The sequence below is a fragment of the Odocoileus virginianus genome, chromosome 10 (assembly GCF_023699985.2).
Source record: "Odocoileus virginianus isolate 20LAN1187 ecotype Illinois chromosome 10, Ovbor_1.2, whole genome shotgun sequence".
Taxonomy (NCBI): Eukaryota; Metazoa; Chordata; class Mammalia; order Artiodactyla; family Cervidae; genus Odocoileus; species Odocoileus virginianus.
Genome location: NC_069683.1, coordinates 36,157,031 through 36,175,780, shown reverse-complemented (window position 1 = coordinate 36,175,780; position 18,750 = coordinate 36,157,031). Strand labels below are relative to the sequence as shown.

Genomic DNA, 18,750 nt, shown 5'->3' with positions numbered 1-18,750 from the left:
ATCATTAATGTCCAATACTAACTCTTTATAAGAAATCTTTAAGAAAAGGGGATATTTTCCTTAAGATAAAAATGATTATAGGTTAAAACCTGAGTATCAATATTATTTTTAGTGTGGAGAGCCTTGATTAGAGCTGTCCATTTTCTGTAATGATGGAAATATTCCTGCACTGTCCAGTGTAGTAGCACCTAGTCACATATGGTATATTGTGCACATAAACGTGACTAATGTGACTGAGAAACCAAATTTTTAAGTTTACTTAATTTTTAGTTTATTTGAATTGAAACATAGCCATCAGTGACAAGCAGCTAACCATAATGGATAGCGCAGTCCTAAAGGCTTTACTTTGCAAACACAGTCAGAGGTCTAAGATTCTTCTCTCAGTATTTCTATTAGAAGTCATAGTAGAAAAGATTATAAGACAAGATGAATAAGAAATAGAGAATAAATACAGGAAAGGCAGAAATAAAAATACAACTTTTTTTTGCAGATAATAATGTCTGAGCCACCGGGGAAGCCCAGTAGTGTAAACAGAGAATGCAAAAACAACCAAATACGTACCGGTGATACAAAGCTAGAAAAGGCAATGAAAAATGATACGATTCCCAACACTGGGGAAAAAAAAAAAACAAAACTTGAGAATCTAGATGAATCTAGATGAATAGCATATCATGGTGAAATAGAAATTATTGATATCAAACTATAATTGGAATTAAAAATAAAGAAATACTTAAAGTTAGAGCCAGTACTCTTGATTTAGAGTAATATCACTAACATTAGTCTATAAAGCAAAAATAGATTAGCATAAGAACAACTAAATTCTTGCTAGAGTGCTCTAGTATGTGATAAATCACTAGCAAAATTTCTAAGTAAAACTGCTGCTGCTAAGTCGCTTCAGTCATGTCCGACTCTGTGCAGTCCCATAGACAGCAGCCCACCAGGCTTCTCCATCCATGAGATTTTCCAAGCAAGAGTACTGGAGTGGATGCCATTGCCTTCTCTGATAAGTAAAACATAATACACAATAATACCAAAGAAGATTGGAGGAGGATGTAATAATCAAATTTAAGGATATATTATAAAGTAATCTTCATCAAAACTGAATTTTGTTGGATCAAAGCCAGGATAAAGATTAGAATAAAACAGTGATCCCAGGGGTGAATTTAAGCACCTATAAGTCCTTAGAATACAGCAAGCAAACAAACAAACAAAAACTAAGAATCACAATAAGTGGATGAGAGAATCACCATCTAATAAATACTGGTGGAAGAATCTATTATCAATAAGAAGAAAAGTAGATTAAATCTTAACTTACCTAATATGAGAATACTTTCCAAATTGGTCAATGAACTAATTAAACTCAGAGAGCACTTAATCAAAAAGTGTATTTACTCCAGTTATAGCAGAGAGATGACTTCATGACTACTGGCTAAATAGTATTATTAATATAAGGCAGGAAGAAGGTAGACTCAAATATTTAAAAATCTATTTAAAGTGTCCCTTAAAATTCTCAACAAAATATTAGCAAATCAAATCCAACAACACATAAAAAAGATCATACACCATGACCAAGTGAGGATTCATCCCAAGTTCACAAGGATGGTTCAACATATGCAAATCAATCCACGTGACACACCACATCAACAAAAGACAAAACTATAAGCACATCTCGATAGATGTAGGAAAAAAACACTTGACACAATTCAACATCCATTCATGATAAAACTCTTATCAAAGTGGGTATAAAGGGAACATATTTTAACATAATAATAGTTATTTATGACAAACTCACATTCAGTGGTGAAAAGCTGAAAGCCTTCCCACTAAAGTCTGGAACAAGAAAAGGATGCCCACTCTCATCTCTTTTTTTCAACATAGTTTTGGAAGTCCTAGCCACAGCAATCAGACAAGAAAAAGAAATAAATACAAGGTATCCAAACTGGAAGGGAAGATGTAAAATTGTCATTATATGCAGATGAGACAACACTATATATAGAAAACCCTAAAGATACCAAACAAAAACTACTGGAACTGAGACATGAATTCAGTAAGGTAGCAGAATACAGGATTAAGATACAATAATCAGTTGCATTCCTTTACACCAACAATGAAGTATCAGAAAGGAAATGTAAAAAAACCAATACCGTGTAAAACTGTACTCCACAAAATAAAATACTTAGGAATAAATCTGACTGAGAAGGTGAAAGATTTTGACTCTGAGAACTATAAAACATTAATAAAGGAAACTGAAGAAGATTCAAAGAAATGGAAAGGTATTTCATGCTCTTGAAGAATTAACATTGTTAAAATGGACATAATACCCAAAGTAATCTACAGATTTAATGCAATTTCTTGTAAAATTACCCACGATATTCTTCACAGAACTAGAACAAATAATCCTGAAATTCGTATGGAATAGTAAAGACCCGGAATCGACAAAACAATCCCCCCAAAAAATAATAAAGCAAAAGGCATAACTCTCCTAAGACTTCATACAATTCTACAAAACTAGTATTTTAGCTACAATTTTGATACTACAGTAATCAAAACAGTGTGGTACTGGCACAAAAGCAGACATATGGACTAATCGGACAGAACAGAGAGCCCAGAAATAAACTCATATGCCTATGGTTAATCTTCAACAAAGCAGGCACAAATATACAATGGGGAAAAGACAGTCTCTTCAGTAAGTGGTATTAAGAAAGTTGGATCATCTCACCATACACAAAAATAAATTCAAAATGGCTTAAACATTTAACATTAGATATGACATTATAAAACTACTAGAAGAGAACATGAGCAAAACATTCTCTGACATAAATCATACCAACATTTTCTTAGATTAGCCTCCCAAGGCAATAGAAATAAGAATAGAAATAAACAAATGGGGTCTAATCAAACTTACAAGCTTTTTCACAGCAAAGGAAACCATAAAAAATGAAAAGATAACCTACAGAATGGGAGAAAATATTTGCAAATGACGTGACTGACAAGAGCTTAATTTTCAAAATATACAAACAGCTCATAAAACTCAACAACAACAACAAAAGCAAACAAGCCTATCCAACAATGGGCAAAAGACCTAAATAGATATTTCTCCAAAGAAGACATACAAATGGCCAAGAAGCACATGAAAAGTTGCTCAACATCACTAATAATTCAGTTCAGTCGCTCAGTCATGTCCGACTCTTTGCGACCCCATGAATAGCAGCATGCCAGGCCTCCCTGTCCATCACCAACTGCCAGAGTTTACACAAACTCATGCCCATCGAGTTGGTGATGCCATCCAGCCATCTCATCCTCTGTCGTCCCCTTCTCCTCCTGCCCCCAATCCCTCCCAGCATCAGGGTCTTTTCCAATGAATCAACTCTTCACATGAGGTGGCCAAAGTATTGGAGTTTCAGCTTCAGCATCAGTCCTTCCAATGAACACCCAGGACTGATCTTCTTTAGGATGGACTGGTTGGATCTCCTTGCAGTCCAAGGGACTCTCAAGAGTCTTCTCCAACACCACAGTTCAAAAGCATCAATTTTTTGGCTAATAATTAGAGAAATGCAAATCAAAACTACAATGAGGTACCCTCTAACACCAGTCAGAAAGGCCATCATTAAAAAATCTGTAAATAATAAATGCTGGAGAGGATGTGGCGGAAAAGGAGTCCTCCTGCACTGTTGGTGGGAATGTGAGTTGAGGCAGCCACTGTGGAAAGCAGTATGGAGGCTCTTCAGAGAACTAAAAATAGAATTACTATATGAATCACTAGTCCCACATCTGGGCATATATCCAGACAGAACTATAGTTCAAAAAGATATATGCACACCTATGTTCATAACAGCACTATTCACAGTAGCCAAGACATGGGAACAACCTAAATGTCCACCAACAGAAGAAGGGATAAAGAAGACAGGGTACATATATACAATGGAATACTACTCAGCCATAAAGAAGAACAAAAGAATGCCATTTGCAGCAACATGGATGAAACTAGAGACTATCATACTATGTGAAGTAAGTCAGAAAGAGAAAGACAAATACCATGTGATATTACTTACATGTGGAATCTCAAATATGACACAAATGAACCTATCTATGAAACAGAAGCAGAATCACGGCCATAGCGAACAAACTGGAGGCTGCCAAGGGGGAGAAGATTGGGGAGGGACGGAGTAGAAGTTTGCGGAGGGATGGAGCAGAAGGATGGGGCTAGCAGATGTAAGCTTTCATATATAGAATGGATAAACAACAAGGTCCTACTGTAAAGCACAGAGAACTATATTCAATATTCTATGACAAACCATAATAGAAATAATATTTTTAAAAAGAATATATAAGTGAATCATTTCACTGTATAGCAGTAATGAACACAACACTGTAAATCAACTATACTTCAATTTAAAAAATAAAAACTAAAGTCTCCTTAATAAAAACAACAAAACAAATATAAAAGGAGCAAAAGAAAGTTTTAAATTATGATAGATATAACAGATATTTACAATCCAAAATAGGAATGAAATCTTATATTATGATATAAACATACTGTTGTCAGTAATGGCACTCTATTTGACAAATGACTAATGAGGGAAAGGGGAAAGAGAGAAGGAACATTAAAAAGTGGTACCCTGTGCCAGCCTCTTATATACACATTATGCTCCCTGGAAATGTACCCAATAAAACAACATGGAGAAAATGTTCCACCTCAGTAATAACTTAAGAAATATGAATCAAAATAACTGTATACCTACTAACAAACAGCACAAGAAACAACAATAGAACAATATTGGCAGAGATGTCGGGAACAAGCATCGGGAACATCACTGGGAGCGCTGTGAGTGCTCTGGCGTTTCTGCAGGCTGCCTGTTGCCATGGAACAAGAGCTATAAAACCTCTGATCCTTAATTCTTCTTTGGGCTATATTCCCAAGGAAATACTCAAAAGGAAAAGAGAGACAGAAAAGAAGAAAGTAAGCAATGCGAACAAAGTTTCTAACAGCATACAAAATCAAACCGGTTTAAACGTCCAATCACAGAACAGGTTAAGTAAATTCAGTATAGCAACCCAACAGGATTCCATGAAGTTATTAAAAACTATAGTGATCACATAAGTAGATGGATAGAAATGTAAACATGAACAATTTTTAAGTTAAAAAAAAAAAAAGTGTAAGAATCCTAAATGGGAGCAAGCACACTCCCGAACATTTCAAATCATACACAGAATATGATGACTGTAAGTGGAGGCCCTTACCTGACTGGAACACTTGCTCTCCAAATGCAGGGAGAAGTGAAATTAAAGCAGCAGCATCTGGCTGGCACAGCCATCTACTAAGGCTTTGAATTCTATCAATAGATCTTGAACTACATAATCCAGAATGCTCCAGGAATGACCCATTTCCATATTCTAGAGCTTAGACAGTTAAACTCCAAAAGAACATAATCAGAAAAAGATTTGAATGGCCCCAACACTTCTGAAACACATCCTTCTGGTTTGTCCTTTTACTTCATGGATTAAGGATTGGAGTGTACAGACGATAATTGCACAATTTCAGTCGAAGAACTTAAGCCGTTGTTTCCCACCAAAATACATACATGGCTAAAAGCACTGCACCTAGATGATTGCCAACAAATGGCTGATTTCTAACTGCCCTTGCAATCATCACCAACCTGACTGTAATGCATGGCCTGAGCAGTTAGGTATTAAGAGGCGGGCAGTTGAGACATGCCTTAGTGGATAGCCTAAGCCCATGGGAAGTCTATTGCAGCAAAACTAGTCTGTAATTATCACAAAAATAGAAAGAAAAAAAAGGCAAATTAAAAAAATCTATTGTTGGGATTCATCTGGCATTTAGACTCACAAAGAACTTGATAAATATAGTCAGACTCACCACGTTGTACACTCTCTCCAGGAAAGTTCATTCATTCTCATGGCCTAATGTCCACCGTGACCACCCCCACCCTGAATTTTAGTCCCACATCTTTGCCTAGACATCTGAGTAGGGCTGAGATGTTCGTAATCCCTCTGTTACCAGGCTTGAATGCCCTTGTCTGTGCCACGACTTCGTAGTGAGCCAGATGCTCAATCTCCTCTCTTGTTGGCCTGCCTCCCTGACCATCCCATGTCAAGTAATCCATAATGGCAAATGCCTGAGTCCATCAAGATGTTACATACAGTAAACTCAGTACTAACTCTCAGAGCTGGTACAGATTGAAAAATACCCCCCAAAATGTCCTAAACAGGTTGATATGGACAGATGACTGCTGTTTGGGTGACCACTGAGGGAAACAGGAATTGAAGACCCCTGGCAGTTCACCCCTCCCATCCCTTGCTGGGAGCAGTGGGTGGTGTGCAGAGCACAGGCTCCGGAGTTCACTGCCTGGATCTGAACTCTGGTTATGACACTTACTAACTGTGTGACCACAGCAAATCACTTCCCTGGGCCTCAGCTTTTTCCAGCTGGGGATAATGGTGGTTCTTGCCCCACAAGATTGCTAAGACTCTAAAGTAATTTAAGGCCTGTCTTGTGCTTGTAACAGTGCCTGACACATAGTAGGCACTCGATAAATGTTAGCTGCTATTATCATCATTATCCTGTAAGAACAAGTCTTGGGCTCAGGATCAGAGCTCACAGAACAATCCTTACTTCAAGCAGGAGCAAAGACGGAGAGAAAAGATCCAGAGAGGAGGGGCAGGAAGCCATCCAGTAGCAAGAGAACAGAACAGAGTCACGTTAGTGGCAGGATGCCTGACGAACAGTCCAGAAACTTCTACCACCGAGGCCACGCCTGCTGCCTGAGGTTCCGAGCACCCTCCACGGTCCTCCCTCCGCTCTCCTGCTCTCCTGGGTGTCTGCTCAGCCTCTGGCCCACCCAGTCTGCTTCTTCGGACTTCCTGCCCACATGCGGCCTTACAGTAATCCCCACTGACCTCAGGTCATTTGAATAAGGCTCTCTGCCTCTCTGAAACGAAGATCAACTAGCTGTGGCCTTTGTTTTCTAGAAGAAGACGTGAGGAACCACTGAAGGAGAGGGAATTTACGGCCAAGCCGGGAGGCACCGGGCCTCTGGACTCCCAGGACAGTGCTCTCTGCAGGTGAACCCTCCCCTGGCTTGTGGCACGGGCTTCCGGCCAGGCTGCTGCAGTTCCAGGTTTGTTCGCCTCAGACACTGAAGACTTCTCCCGCCTTTCAGGGGTCTGCAGCAGCAATCATGGCCAGGGCTCTTCCTGCCACAGTACCGTGCTCGCCATTTTTAACATAAATAATAGAAACCAAAGGGCGTGCATGGGCCGCAGATATCTCTCTGCACGCCCTCCAGCGCTGCCGTGTCTCCTGTTTCCTCGCCTGCTCTGGCTGTGCTCGACTCATTGTTGCTGGAACCCCTGACGGGGAAGGCTGAAAGGGACTAAGAATTTAGCTCTGCAGTCATTTCCTTGAGTCTCTGAAAAGCCCTCCCTCTCATAATTAGCAGCCTCACTTCCTCTGTGTCCTGCTTTTTCTCCCCTACTGTTGCAAAATCCATTTTCCCGGTCAGTAGAATCTCCCTTTTTGCCCAGCCAGAAGAATTTTTTAACTTCCCTGCTCAAATTTCAACCCAATAATCCTTCTCTAATGCACACCACCTTTTCCCCCCTTTAGACTGTCAAAGGCCCATCATTTCCCCATCTTCTCCTAATTTTTTATTCTTACTTGGACTTTTTGGCTCTCAGCCCTTTAGGACTTTTTCTTTTTTCTGCTTCAAACATTGTCTGCTAATACAGTATTCTTAGGCTCTCTTTCTCTTCATTTTGGGCTGGGATCCAATCCCAAACCGCCTTTGCTTAGTTATAGCATCTTTTTTTTTTTTTTTTTAAATCTCTTTACACTACTCAACACCACATAGGATGCTGACTCCTGTCTTCACATCTTACTTTTCCAAACAAAATGAATAGAATTTGCTTATTCCCTCATCTTTCCTCAACTATAGATCACCCAAAAGTATTCCTTGTTTTGCTATGGCACCAAAAGCAAAGGCTACAAAAGTAAAAAAAAATTAATAATAAATTGAACTACACTAAACTTAAAACTTCTGTGCATCAAAGGACAGAATCAACAGAGCGAAAAGACAACCCACAGAATGGAAGTGACTATTTGTCAATTATATATCTGATAAAGGGTTAATACCCAAAATACATTAAAAATTCCTATAACTGAACAACAAAAAAACAAACTATCTGATTAAAAAGTGGGCAAAGAGCTTGAATAGACATTTCTCCAAAGATACACAAATGGCCAAGGAGAACATGAAAAGAAGCTCACATCACTAATCAGGAGGGAAACATACATCAAAACCACAATGAGGGACTTTCCTGGCAGTCCAGTGGTTAAGACTTCTCTTTCCAATGCAGGGGTGTGAGTTCAGTCCCTGATTGGGGCGCTAAGATCCCACATGCTTCAGGGCCAAAAAACCAAAACATAAAACAGAAGCAATACTGTAACAAATTCAGTAAAGACTTTAAAAATGGTCCACATCCAAACATCTTTAAAAACACATACACACACAATGAGATACCACCTCATACCCACCAGGATGGCTACTACGAACAAAACATGTGTTGGGGAGAATGCGGAGATAAAGGAATTCTTGTGGTGGGAACATAAAATTGTATAGCCATAATGGAAAATAGTATGGCTGTTCCTCAATAAATTAGAAGTAGATTTACCATAAGACCGAGCAATTCCACCCTGGGTATATGCCCAAAAGAACTGAAGCGGGAACTCAAACAGATATATCTATGTTCATAAGAACATTATTCACAATAGCCAGATGTCTAGGAACAGATGAATGGGTAAGAAATCTGGTGTATACATAATGGAATATACATAATGGAATATCATTCGCTCTTAGAAAGGAAATTCTGACACATACCACAACGTAGGTAAACTTTGAGAACATTATGCAAAGTAAAATAAGCCAGTCACAAAAAGACAAATACTGCATGGTTCTACTTATAGCGACAGAAAGTAGAACAGTGGCTTCCAGGGTCTGGGGTGGGGGAGCGGTAATAGGGAGTAGCTGTTTGGTGGGTGTAGAATTTCAGTTTTACCGGATGAAAAAGGGCTCTGGAGATCAGCTCCACAGCAACGTGAATTTGCTGAACACCACTGAGCTGTGCACTTGAGCATGGTTAAGATGGTAAATGTTATGTTATGTGTTGTTTAGACATTCAGTCATGTCTGACTCTTTGCGACCCCATGGACTATAGCCTGCCAGGCTCCCCTCTCCATCCGTGGGATTTCCCAGGCAAGAATACTGGAGTGGGTTGCCATTTCCTTCTCCAGGGGATCTTCCTGACCCAGAGATCAAACCCAGGTCTCCCGCTACCTAGGAAGCCCATGTTATGTGTATTTTACCACAATTAAAAAAAAAACAAAACAAAACACTTCTTGGTGACAGCCTGGTTATTTTACCAATTCATATACTAACTTGGGCAAGTTATTCAATTTCTCCATGGTTCCATTTTTCTCATCTGTAAGTGGGTAGTTCATATCTGCTCCAGAGGTCACTGTGAGGATTAAGTAAATTTCTATATGCAAAGTATTTAGAAAACTTCCTGACATAAAGTATTGTTCAGTATATGGCAGTTATCACCCCAGTAATAATATTATTACAGTGTGTGAGATATTATTCGAAGCACTTCCCTATGTTAGGGAAGTAAGTCTTCAACCTACCCATCTTCCCCTCCAACCTCCACCCCCAATAAAGCTGAAATATTACAGATGAGGAAACAGAGGCTCAGAAAGGTTAAATGATCTGCCTGGATCACATAGCCAGTGGGTGATGAATAAAGATTAAGTCTGGCTCCAATAAGGTCCAGTTGCTGAGAAGTAAGCAATCAGCACACTGGTTCCAAATCAAGTCAGAACTGAATCTTCCATTCCAACCAAGAACTAGGCAGCTGGGGGAGGCTGTGGCAGGGATGGCCGAGAAGCTGGGCTCTGCTCCAGGCCAGCAACCCACCAGCTAAAGAATCCCAACTGTCTTGGTCCTCCTCCCACACCCATCCTGCCCCGGGGATGAGACCAGCTGGATCCAACAAAGAAAAATCAAGACAAGAGTGGGAAGTAGTCCCAGAGGTCACCATAGCCTTCCAGCAGATGAAGAGCAGATACAGAAGGAACTTCTCAGAGGCCTGTGGTCAGGATCTGCCAGAGCACCCTTGTCAAGTCCACAGGGAGGGAATAAAACCCCATGTCACCCAGAAAGTAGAAGCATTTATCACAGAAAAGGCAGCAAGAAAGCCCCCACACCCCACCTCAGACCCTCGAGGGGCCCATGCTGATGTGCTTGGAGAACTTCTGAGAATGGGGCATGAATGCAGTTCTTGGTTTTCTTCCGGACCAAGAGGGCCTGGGTCCAGCAAAAACCTTCCAATGACTGGCAGTCTAGGGTTTCTTTTTTCTTTTAAATAAGTGATTTCTCTTCCCCCTCCAGTCCCCAAGTCTTTTAAAATACCAATGCTGGCCTTGGGTGGTCTCTGGTCACTTGCCATTAGAACCTAGAGTCTCCAGCCCAGAGGAAAGGGTATCTACCATCTGGCAGAGGTGCCCCTTCTGCCTCCCCCTCCAGTGCTGCCGGCTGCAAGGGCATCCGGCCACCCGAGGGGCCTCAGGTCAGGCTATGAGCAAGAAGGAGGGCTTGGCACCAGAGGGCCCTTGAAGCAAAAGAGATCCAGAAACAGGATTTTGACATTTGGGAAGGTTTTTTTTTTTCCCCCCTTCCAACATTGGGAGGGGCTCTGTAAACACAAACTTAACTTGGGCCCTTCTCTGTGGGAAAAAAGCTTGAATAAATCCTCTCTCAGAGTGAAAAATCCCCCTCTCCTACCAATTGGTTTTTTTTTTTTTCTTTCAATGGTTTTTTTAGAGTAGGCAAGTAATACATATTCATTGTAGAAAACAAATGAGAAATTGCAGACAAGAAAATTAAAATCACCCCAAACCCTACCTTCCTAGTTTTAATCATTGTTAACAGCTTAGGTATATCCCTCCAACTTTTTTTCAATGTAAATATAAATGTTTATACACATATAAACATATGCTTTCTGAAAAAATTTTAATATACTGTGAAAATCATTCCATGTCAAAAATACAGAACTGCATTGTATTTTTGATGATGCTATAGTATATGTAATAAACGTACACCATGATTTATTTAATATCTATTAGACGTATATGTTTATTTTAAGGTTTTTACAAGTATGAACAATGCTGTTAGCCACACAGTGTTCATACCTTTGTCTAAGTATCTCTTATGAATAAACTTCTGAAAGTGGAACTGCTGGACACAGCGGTGGAGGCCATGCAGGAGAACGAGGCGCTGCAAGAGAGGATCCTGGAGATGGGGAAGATCATGGACAGGTTTGAGGCGACTGTGAACCAGGCGATGGAGGAGGCTCAGAAAGAGAAGGACATTATTAAGGCCGAGACCTAGAAGGTTCTGAAGGAGAAAGCTCAGCTGACGGCAGACCTGTACTATAAGGAGAAGTCATTCTTCGACCTCTTCAAGCGATCTGAGAAACAGAAGAAGGTGATCGAAGGCTGCCGCACGAATGAAGAGCTGCTGAGGAAGTGCGCTCAGGATTTTACACAGACGGGGTCAGGCGCTGAAGGCCCAGGGGAGGAGAGGCTTCAGCAGGCAAACGAGGAGATGGCCCAGGTCTGGACGGACGCCCTGCAGCTGCAGGTGGTCCTGAGGAAGGAGCAGATGCAAGTCTCCTCGCTGGAGAAGGTGGTTGAGTAGACTAAAGAGGGTGATGAGCTGCCCAGGATCTGTGATGACCTCATTTCCAAGATGGAGAGAACCTGAGTTAGCAGCCCTGACCTGTACTGTCTTCCCTTCATGGGCCTGTGTGTTTGTATGTCTGTCTAGGTTTTCCTGCTCTATTGATCTTAATTCGTTTTTAAACTAGGTTGCTTTTAGGAAAGACTGAATAAAGTTTCCCTTAAATCTAAAAAAAAAAAAAAAATTTATGTCATACACATAAATCTCCTGAGTCCAACTATTTCACTGATATATACAAGTTTCTTTAAGTGAGGGACCTCTGCCCTGTGCTTGTAATCTGAACCAGCCCTCAATTTTCTCAAACACAGTTCTCCATCATAAGCAGTTCCAAAAGAAAACTCCTTAAACCCCTTGTCTATGATCTCATAAGTGACTAAGTGGCATTCAAAAGATACACAATTTTATTTTGACTGTAGTAATCCACTAAACGACCGAGTGGCTAAGCACAGCACAATCCGCTAAACCGAGACCCACATGACAGGGCTACCAGGATACTTGCCACGCAAAATATAATTGTACAAAATTAGACTTAACTACCCACCATCGGACACCCCCAACCTCTGCCCCTCCGTCTCTCTGGTCCTTCTCCCTTCTCCTTCAGCCCTCCTTCCATCCATCCACCCATCCATCCTTCGTCCTCTACCTTTCTTCTCAAATCACTCCCCTTCTTTCTTTTTCATCCCTGCCCTACTCTTTCTCCCTTTCTTTTCTCCCTGCCTTCCTTGTCGCCTCTTCTTTCCTGAAGCAGTTGGGACCCTTTATCAGAGCAGACAGTACTGCAGTTGCATGAAGCTTCCAGCTGCACAGAGAGCTGGAGAAGCTGTCTGTGAAATCCTCAGTCTTTGGTATTCATTATTTAAGTTCTGTGGAAATGGGTTCGCTTTGAAGTCTACTGACTCATCCTCCTCCTTAACTTCTTATTTCCTGTAAATGACCCATTAGTTTTTGGCAAGGCCCATGTCACACAGCATTCCCATCAGAAGGGGCTGTTCCACAACCCTGGGCAGTGTGAACACTGCCTTTTGCAGTGGAACTGGGAGCATGATGGGGACGTGTAGACTCTGCTTTCTTAAAAGTTGCTTCAAGCAGCCCTAATGCCGCCTCGAATTAATAATGTGAAACACATGCTCCATCTGCCTGCTAAAGGGTGACAAAGCCATTTATGTTCATAATGGCCAAAATTATTCTACAGACGAAAAGTTTTCTAAAGCAGCTCACATAGGCTCGTCAATCAGTTCCACCAAGGGGGAAAATTCCCCCTCAATCATCCCACTTGAGACCTCTTTGCCAAAACAGCGAGTTCACTGTGGCATTAAGATGTTGAAAGGGGGAAACAAATGGAGATTATAAACAGTTCTCATAAGTTTTCAAACTTTCTGCCCCTGGTAAGGCATGCATAGATTAGCGCCAACAGCTTAGTGGGAAAGGTCATGTGCCTTTTCACAAAGATCCAGGGAGCCACGCAGGATCTTGTGGACTTCAGAAACTAAACAAATCATTTACAAAGGGGGAAAAGAAAAAAAAAAGTTCTTTAAGAAAAAAATCAAATTGGGCTGGAAAAGTACCATTATCAGCAAAACGCTAAATCTTCCCCCCTCCCCCCACCCCCATTCTCCCTGCTCCCCACACCCTAGTGGGAGCAGAAAGATATTCCTTTGATATCAGAGCAAATAAAAGTTTGAATTATTGACTGCTCATGTTAATGCTGGATTTTACTACCACCATATTTCAAAATGAAATTATTCTAACATCTATGCCTCAAATTAAGATCTGTGATAATATATATTACAGTTCAGAAAATGTCTTAGGTTCAGATGATGTAAAGGCTGATTCCCCTGGAGAGTAAACACTGGCCATTGTTTCTCAAGGGCTAAAACTCTCCTCATCCCTCCAAATAAATTTAAGTATTGATGACATCAGGGAGTGTTGCCTGGTTATTAAAGCACATCTGGGGTGGGGGTGGGGAGGGCAAGATAATGCCACTTAATAGGCAAAGTGGTGGAAACGTCTTAAACGCAGGGTTGTCAAAAGAGGGCTTTCACCTATAATTTACAGATATGAAAGCCCTATGAGAAAGTTTAGCACACAACACATGAAACTTAACTCTTTCCACTCCACCATGTTGGAATCCTGGTTTCAAGTTTCCCACTCCACCTTTCCTCCCACGGGCCCTACAGTGTCTTTTGGGGGGATTCACAGATGTCCAGGGCCCAAACGCCCATCTGTGTAAGTACAGTTGGCAGCTCACTTGTCAGACATAAACCCCCCAAGTCCTGGGGTCCTCGGTGCTCGGCCTCCGCACATCACCCGGCGAGGCGGTGGGGGAGGGCCACGTGGGTGAAAAGCAAAGAGCTGAGCCTGCCCGCCAGTGCCCAGGTGGGTTCCGCAGCCAGCCTTGCACTCTAAAAAGAGCACAGCCCTTCAATCTATGGCATTAGTTCCCGACACAGCGGCAGGATGTCTTCTCCTCCCAGAAGCTGCATGAAGCAAAACTTCACCCACTCCCACCAGGCACACGAGTGAGAGGTTCATCGTGAACAGGCATCAGGGGTCAGCCACACCCTACTGAACTTCTCTTCCACCCCAAAGAAGGGGTCACTGGCCAAACGACACTACGCAAATAATTCTACATGAGGAAAAAAATACATATTTCCACTTTTAAAAGTACGTTTCACAATTCCTCTCACTTCTTATGAAAACAAGATCAAATGTTTGTAAGGACTTGCTTGAATATATTTTCACTTTCCAAGCACAAAGTAGAGGACAAAAAAAAAAAGAAAGAAATTCTCAGCAGCCACAAGACAAGAACGTCTTCCCTGCCAAATCCAAGCATTATGCACATAGAATGAACATGATGCAACAAAAACATCTCCAAATGCTTTCTGATACATTCTCTCATTTAATCTTGCAACTCCTTAATGCTCACATTTTAATTGCAGTTTTAGAGCCTTACATTCTTCCAAAGGTGCTAAAATACGAAAGAATGTGAAGCATGATTTCATACTAACTAGAAGCAAAAGAGGAGTTTCAGGCCTCTTAAAATAAAAATCTATCTTCAAACCCCTCAGAGTCTGCATGAAACACAGCAAACTCAGTCTGTTGTCCCGAGGGAAGCAGGCTGCTGCAAAATGTAAGTAACTCTTCACTGGCACTGTTAGCTTTTTTGTGTGTTTTAATTTTAAAACCCGAGTGCAATTATCTCTTATTTACTAGAGTCACAACTCTTGCCAAAGGGAATATAAACCACTTCTTTGGGGATGAAGTTGCTGACAAAGGTTTGACAAAGAAAAATAATTAATAGCTCCATGCTGACCCTGGGGTAAGTCTCGGAGCACCGTGAAGTGAACTTGCCAAGGATGAGCCGGGCATGGGTGTGTGATGCCTGGCAAAGGGCATGGCACACACCCGGTCCTGAGAAGCTTGGCGGCTTCTGAAGGGACTTAGGCTATGGGACAAAAGTATGAGAGGTTTTTGCACATCCTCCTTTAGTCATGGTTCTGTGTTGAAACTGCTTTGCACTCCAGTTACAAACGCTCTCCTGTTTAAGAAAGCTGTGGATGGACAATTAATGCCTTTCAGCTGGGGCTGGAGTGTTCTCCAAGTTTGGTTCTGGGCTCTACAGTTTAGCATGCTCATTCTCAGAAATTCTGGCAAGAGAGCCTCTGGGATAGGGAGCCGCCAGGGCCAGTTTCCTGAAGCCTGTCCGATGGATACCTCACCTGATCACCGTCACATTTGGTGAGCCAAACAGAAGGTGGGTGCGAGAGGATCATAAGCAGCTGGGTCAAAACCCTTAGGAGGAGGAGTCTGCCTCTTAAAACATGCGAGTTCAGAGATTCCATCTTAACTTTGCTCTTAAACTATAAGAGCGTCTATATATAACACTTCTGAGTGCGAAGAGCATTAAATTCTATTTTCATTTGTTTACCATGACTGCTGGGAAGCTTGGGGCCCCAGAACTGTAAGATACTATCATCCTTTTTATCATTATTATTAATGATGGGTTTACTTGCAATACCATATCTTTCTGTCTCCTGCAATAATCCCATCCCATCCCCTGGAGCATAGACATGTTTCATGATTGGCAGCTATTTTAGATCCTTTTGGGGTGTGCTTGTGTGACTGACAAGACTTCAAGTCTTGAAGCCAGAAAGAATTTGATTTCCAGCCTTGACAAACCACTTAATGTGGCTGACCCTCAGCTGCCTCACTATGAGATGGAGCTCGTATCTTTGCAGCAGAACGGGTGAGGATTATGCTGCTTTAACTCTCCCTGGATGCCCAAGAGCAAGTGCCTGGCATGGGCAGAATCCCTCCATCTCAAAGTGTAACACGGAGTAGGTACCCAATACACTAGAGCTATTGTTATTCTTATGAGTGTTAATAATACCAGCCACAAGGACAAAATTAAAGAGGTTACTGACCCCAGAGAGAAATTTATAATTCAAGCTTCACTATCTTAAATTAACTCAGCTATTTTTCCCCCTTCTCATAGAATTCAAAAAAAGCCCTGAGATTTTGGCTCCAACTTCTCAGTGATAATCTTGGCTTTAGTAATATCCATTAAGAGTTTCCGATCCAGGGAGAACTATTAACTCTGCAGTGGAAGCAGAAACTGGGAAATCTGAATGAAGTGAAGGTCTGCTGGCAGTTGTAACAAGATCATTTGCTCCTGCAAATGTTATTTCTTGGCTATCGGTATCTTTTGTGCCAATTTCTGCAGGCAGAGATCTCTGGGGGAAAAAGACTGTCTGGGGCCCACACGTGTTTTCAGAACAGACTGGTACATCCTGTCCTTGCTACAGAGCCTGGTACATCAATAGCAAAACAGACCTCCCTTTAGACGCACTTTTTTTGGTGAATTCTGCAGGACTCAAGGCTGGCTGCTGAAGCCACCAATGAATCTTCCTCTCCGGCTGGGTCAGTTAACTGCTCCCTGAAGCCCCCTGGTGGCCACTTCCATGTACTCACACCCCTCATGGGTAGGGAGAAAGGGGCTTTAAAAGAGCCACCCAAGGGCTGGTTACTGGCATCCTTCATCCACAGGGGCACCCCCACATTTTTAGGGTCAAGGAAACGTGCTGTGTTAAGGCTGGTACAGACACAGCACCTCTCTTAAATGTCAGAGTCATTCACTGAACAGCTCTTGAGCATTTACTGCATGTCAGGCCTCACACCAGGCATCAGGAATACAGAGGATTATGGCTCAGTCCCTGCTCTCAAGAAGCTTCTGGCCCAGAGGGAGAGGTGGATCGGTACCTGTACCAAGAAGGACAATACAGAGAGAAATGCCAAGTTTTTAGGGAACCCCGGGGACAGTGTCAGCCTCCTTAGGGAAAGTGGGAAGGACATCAGGAAGGGGGCAAGAGTTAACCTGGATCTCAGAGGCCAAGAATTAGCTGGACAGAGAAAGGAGGGCAGGCATTCCAGGTAGAAGAACCAATATGCATCAAGGCCCAGACTTTTTGGAGGACTGTGGTGAGTCTGGAGGGCTCCCAGCAGGGAGAAGAGGCTAGAGAAGTGGGTAGGGCAAGCTGAGAAGGATCTCATAGGCCACACCAAGGACTCTGCTTATCTATCCATGATTCTCTAAACTGTGCTTGAGAGTTCCCGCAGACATTTGATTCCAATTTCATGGATGCTGAAGCTAAGAGAACTCTGTGGTAGTCATCCACAATCCACTGACTGCAAATTCTAGCGTTCAGCTCCAGGCTAACCAGGAGAGAAACATCAAATTCCATTACAGGGGCATCCTACAAAATATCTACAAAACACCAGTACTCCTGAAAATTGCCATTAAAAACAAGAGAAGTCTGAGAACCTGTCACAAACAACAGGAGCCTAATTCCTTAGAGGAGCCTACTTCCATTTCTGAGTGACAATTAAATGTAATGTGCTGGGACTTCCCTGTTGGTCCAATGGTTAAGACTCTGCACTTCCAATGCAGAGGTCCCAGGTTCGATCCCTGGTCAGGGAACAGGACTCTGCATGCAACAACTAAGGCTCAGCGCAGCCAAGTAAATAAGTATTCTAAAAACTAAAATAAAATGCTATCATACTTAAAAAAATAATAAATGTAATTTGCTATCCTGGATGCAATTTTGCAACAGATAAATGACGTTCCTAGGTAAAAACTAGGAATAATGTACAGAGCCTAGTTAATGATTATGTATCGATCTTGCTTTATTAATGGTAACACATGTGCCATACTAGTGTAAGATGTTAACAATAGGGGAAACTAGATGCAAGGTAAATGGGAATTTCTGTAATCCTCAAAATTGTTGATAAATCTGAAATGGTTTGAAAAAATAAAATTAATTTTTAAAAAGTTCTGTGTTCATACAGACAGCCAAACTACTGTCTGCAATGGGTTGTATAATTATACAACTGTATAATAAAATGATAATACATGTTACACATGAGAACTTAGAAGATTAATTCATATTCTAGTAACAAGAGCCAACATTTACTGAGTACTTATGCTCAGCCAGGCACTCTCCTAAGTAATTACTTCTGATCTCCAAAACAGCCCCATGCACTAAGAACTGCCAACATCCCATTTTACAGGTGAGGAAATGGAGACAGCAATCAGACAACTTGTTGACATTATATAAGTGGCAGAGTCTGGATTTGAACCCAGCCCTGTCTGATGCTAGAGTCCGGATACTTAATGACAATTCTATGCTTTACTGCCTCCTGGTATTCAGCTTTATATACTGATATTTCACTGAAAAAAAAGTGCATTGATTTTATTATTTTTTTTAATGTTTGAAACCACAGCTATAAATGGGGTGATGAGAGGAGGGGGATTTCCAGTCAATGAGGGACTAGGTCAGAGCTGGTGGTTGGTGTCGGTGCAAACATTCTGACAGTTTCAGTGTGAAGGATGGACTGGTATGGGCTAGGCCCCTGCTGCTGAGATCTTCTAGCAACATCT

At 41.7% G+C, this 18,750-nt stretch overlaps 1 protein-coding gene and 1 non-coding gene across 3 annotated transcripts in view; one reads left to right on the top strand and one right to left on the bottom strand.

Annotated features, from left to right (window-relative positions):
- Positions 1-18,750, bottom strand: part of PARVA (parvin alpha) — a 167,467-nt gene that overhangs the window by 116,141 nt on the left and 32,576 nt on the right. The gene's annotated exons all lie outside the window — the stretch shown is intronic.
- TRNAG-UCC (transfer RNA glycine (anticodon UCC)) lies at positions 17,718-17,790 on the top strand. The gene has a single exon. It is a non-coding gene; the product is annotated as a tRNA-Gly (tRNA).